This window comes from Schistocerca gregaria, chromosome 8 (genome assembly GCF_023897955.1).
Source record: "Schistocerca gregaria isolate iqSchGreg1 chromosome 8, iqSchGreg1.2, whole genome shotgun sequence".
Lineage (NCBI taxonomy): Eukaryota > Metazoa > Arthropoda > Insecta > Orthoptera > Acrididae > Schistocerca > Schistocerca gregaria.
The window spans coordinates 210,331,741-210,336,740 of record NC_064927.1 but is presented as its reverse complement, the minus strand read 5'-3'; the positions used below and the strand labels follow the sequence as shown (position 1 = coordinate 210,336,740).

At 40.6% G+C, this 5,000-nt stretch overlaps 1 pseudogene; it reads left to right on the top strand.

Moving 5' to 3' along the window:
* Window positions 1–4,392: 4,392 nt before the first annotated feature.
* LOC126285474 (5S ribosomal RNA) lies at window positions 4,393–4,510 on the top strand (annotated as a pseudogene).
* The last annotated feature ends 490 nt before the right edge of the window (window positions 4,511–5,000 follow it).

The window sequence follows — 5,000 nt, the reverse complement described above, 5'->3', positions numbered from 1 at the left end:
CTACATGTTTCATATTTTTGGCGAGAAGGGCTGAGATTGTATTACAGTTGGCATCAGTATTTTTAAAAATTTCCATTTGTTACTTCTTCGACACGCAAATTAGGTAACAGTGACAATAAACTACAGCCTTCCGAAACGCCATTTTTACCAGGTACTCTTGATCGATTGCCCACTTTTATTACTTCGTTTGACTTTAAATCCTACCACCGTAGCATACTGTCACCAAAAAATTAGTCGATGGTCTAAACTGAAATACTGGTCTGTTTCTTGACTATCCTCTTAAGCCTACAGTATCTTTAAGGACTAAATTTAAATTGTGACATCATTTGTTTTTGCTACTCATACAGATATTCCGTTATAGGCGCGACAGAAACATTTGCTCACATTTCACCCGTTTCGTTCTGTTTATTCAGTTAATTAATGTTCATTTCTTACAACAGGTTGGTGTTGACCTGATAAAAGGTGATCTCGACCAATGTCTGAAGTAGTGCTGGATGGAACTGACACCATGAATCCTCCTGGGCTTTCCAAAAATCCGTAAGTGTACGAGGGGGTGGAGACCTCTTCTAAACAGATATGCTCAATAAAGTAGATATCTGGGGAGTTTGGTGGCCAGGGAAGTGTTTAAATACAGGAGAGTGTTCATGGAGCCACACTGTAGCAATTCTGGACGTGTGGGGTGTCGCATTGTCCTGCTGGAGTTGACCAAGTCCGTCGGAATGCACAATGGACATGAATGGATGCCGGTGCTCAGACAGAATGCTTACGTATGTGTTGCCTGTCAGAGTCGTATCTAGACGTATCAGCGGTCCCATATCACTCCAACTGCTCTGTAATGGTGTGGAGCGTGTGCAGTTAGAGTCATATGGGACCGCTGATACGTCTAGATACGACTCTGACAGGCAACACATACGTAAGCATTCTGTCTGAGCACCGGCATTCATTCATGTCCATTGTGCATTCCAACGGACTTGGGCAATTCCAGCAGGACAATGCGACACCCCACACGTCCAGAATTGCTACAGTGTGGCTCCACCAGCTTTAACAGGGCTGACATGCAGGGTCCAGGGATTCATGAGGTTGTCTGCATACAACAGCACGTTCATCCGCTCGATACAATTTGAAACGTGATTCATATAACCAGGCAACATGTTTTCAATCATCAACAGTTCAATGTCGGTGTTGATGGTCCCAAGCGAGGTGTAAAGCTTTGTGTCGTGTGGTCATAAAGGGCACACGAGTGGCCCATCGGCTCCAAAAGCCCAGATCGATGATGCTTCGTTGAATGGTTCACACGCTGACACTTGTTGATAGCCCAGCATTGAAATCTGCCAAAGGGCGGCACTTCCGTTACGTTGAACGATTCTCTTCAGTCGTCATTGGTCCCGGTCTTGCTGTATCTTTTTCCTGCCTCAGTGATGACGGAGATTTGATGTTTTACCAGATTCCTGATATTCATGGTGCGCTCGTAAAATGGTCGTACGTGAAAATCCGCACTTCATCGCTACCTCGGAGATGCTGTGTCCCATCGCTCGTGCGCCGAAAACAACACCACGTTCAAATTCACTTAAATCTTGATAACCTGCCATATTAGCAACAGTCTTATATAGGCAGTTATAGGCGCTTCAGTCCGGAAACGCGTTGCTGCTACGATCGCAGGTTTGAATCCTGCCTCGGGCATGGATGTGTGTGATGTCCTTAGGTTAGTTAGGTCTAAGTAGTTCTAAGTTCTAGGGGACTGATGACCTCCGATGTTAAGTCCCATAGTGCTCAAAGCCATTTGAACCATTTTTTGATACGTTAGTGGCTCTAAGAATTCTTAAGCAATAGAACCCAGTAGGTTGTTCTGGACGTCGAGTGTTCATCAGACAAGAGAACCGTCAGGAGTACCCAGGGAAGTGCGATAGGAACTGCTATTTTCTACGCATTAAAATAGTGAATAAATTTTTTTTCAAGAAGTGGCTCCTCATGCAACGTGTGCTTTAGATATCGTGTTCAACAGCTGAGCAATAATGGCTTGTGGTTGGCGGTGTGTTTCGCATTGGGCGAGGTGGCGCAGTGGTTGGCACACTGGAGTCGCGTTCGAGAGGACGACGGTTCAAATCCGCGTAAGACCACCTTCATTTAGGTTTTGCGTTGATTTCCCTAAATCGTTTAAGGCAAATGCCGGGATGTTTCGTACGAAAAGGCGCGGCCGCTTTCTTTTTCTATCCTGTCCTAATCCCAGCTTGTGCTCTGTCTCTAATGACCTAGTTGTTGACGGGACGTTAAATACAAATCTCGTCCTCCTCCTCCTGTGCTGCGCATGTGAACAGCGTCGTAAAACAAAATTTTATTCTAAGTTATATGCTCAACTTGAAATAACGAAAATAAATCAGATTAAATCCCAAAAGGAACTTATAGTGTACTAAGTGAAAACTATTTAACTATAACTCAATCGTCAAGTACTTTATGAAAGATGAGTAACATGAAGTACAAATCTTGACTTAAAATATCCACAAATGAAATACTCCTCATGTTGATAGAAAATAACTGTTAATATTACCACATTGTTCACTGTAAATTAATCTGCTTAATAAGCACAATACCTGAAAATGCTGTCTGTGTATTGTTTGCTCACAAGAGTGCAAAGTGAGATGTGATCTGAAATGAAAGTAGCTTATCTCATGTTAAGCATGATGTTTTGTGTTTGTGCACTAAATTTCTCGAAAGCAAATTGAAATCAGTAAGTGCAGCAACTAAAGAAAAATAGTCTACACACTGAAGATTTGTTTGTTGCTTGTCTGAAACAAGTCGTAGCTTCGCGTGGCGTAAAGTGAAATGCACACACGACAAAACATTCAAAACTTTACTAAGAATGAGATCTTTACTTCAAAGAAAATCGTTCTTGAAAAATGAAACTCTGGTTACTGTCAAAAAATACTATAGAACATTAGAAGACTCTAACAAATACATAATGATCTCGTTACTAAAAAAATACACACATTTAAACTAATTGCACTGCCTGTAACATAATGGAAACAAAGAGATCAAACTAACACTAATCATGAATATTAATACTAATAGTAAACTAAGAAACAATGATTTCCTTCAAATAATAGTTCTGACAAACAAACACATCATTCTCATCATGAATTGGTTACCTCGAAATATTCGTCCAAAAATCGTCCATAGAATCAGTAACATATTTTTACAACACAAGTTTTCATCTTCGCAATAAAATATTTCAGATAATTGCTCCCGAATTCACAAATATCAGATCTCTTTCTCAGAAACTCAGCTGCTCGCTACTACACCTCAAATAAGAATGATGCAGCGTTGCACAACTCGTATGTGAAATTGTACTTGAGCGTTGTACGAAAATGTAAGACGAATCTTACATACAAAATATGAACGCTAGTTGATTACAATACTCAGTGTGATCAGAAAACATCTATATACACAAACATCTGTACAAGATAAAAAAGTAACGTTTAACTAGTGGAGCCACTGACGGAACATCAATATCTTCTAATGGTAGCAAATGGCTATGAAAATGTGCAACAAAATTTAGTGTGTGCTCTATAATTGTTCTTATGTTACTATGACTCCGAGAATGTGTGCTTACACAGAACTAACGACTAACATGTAAAACGTAGGTACAGTGGTAATGAAAAAAGAAATAAAGAAATGCATCGTAGTTCATGTGAAGTGTCAGCCAGTCTGTGTGATATTTTATCCTAGTGTCATGTACTACTTGTAATGTACCGACCAGCTTTCCAACTTCTTTACTGTATACGTGTTTCATGAACTTATATATTCACTGAAAACTCATACATGTCTCATAATATATTTCAAGCCTTTCGTGTCAATTTATCTACAAAAAACTATCAATTTACCTGTCAAAAACATGATATTCAAACTTCCTTCAAATATTTCGTTATCGCATCATCGTAGCTAGATAATATAACCTTTATTCAACCTTCCTATACTCATTTATATTTCCACAGTGCAATCAACATCTTTCTTCAACCAAAGGAATTTCGTTCGACCTGCCTACTCACACGTTTCACTACTTTCTGTACTCATTTCTTTCTCATTTCTAGGTGCACCTGCTATATTCTCGATTTACTGTGTTCTTCTAACCATATTTCATAATTCTCTTATTATTTATGACACTTACCTTATTTATAACGGCTAGCAGTGCATGATTATCCTAAATAAGCTCCCACAAAACTATAGGCCCCACAATATGCATATATTCTCAAAAGCATTTCATCAGAATAGCAATGCAGCCAAATTCATTATCATACACATATAAACATGGCAAATACTTCATCAGAAAGGCAATGAGTAAAGTATCTTATCTTAGGCATCTGCAGCAAAAAATCATTTTCGTAAACAAAGTAAACAGGGAACGGCGTTGCCGCAGTGGATACACCGGTTCCCGTCAGATCACCGAAGTTAAGCGCTGTCGGGCGTGGCCGGTACTTTGGTGGGTGACCATGCGGGCCGCCATGCGCCGTTGCCATTTTTCGGGGTGTACTCTGCCTCGTGATGCCAATCGAGAAGCTACTCGCCCGAAGAGCAGGTCAAAGAAAACCATCATAACGACTGGGAGAGCGGTGTGCTGACCACACGCCCCTCCTATCTGCATGATCAGCTGAGGGTGACACGGCCGTCTGATGGTTTCGGTGGGCCACATGTGGTGGCTTAAACCACTAAACAAAGTGAAATACACATTCTTAAGCTAAGACAGATCATACACATACAGTTCGTCATAAAAACAATGCAGCAACTAAAGGGAAATATGTCATCACAATATGTGGGATACCAGTGTCATTACAAAATGCCAATTCCTCGCATTCCTCTTGTGGAACGTCAGCCAGCAGCTTCGGGAATGACACTGAGGAACTCTGTGGGTCGCTGATACGACTGCGGAAGATCGAGCAATATAAGTACAAGAAAAGTGTGTAACCCGTGTCAAAAATTTGTTTGCCCCCATCATTCCAAGATTATCT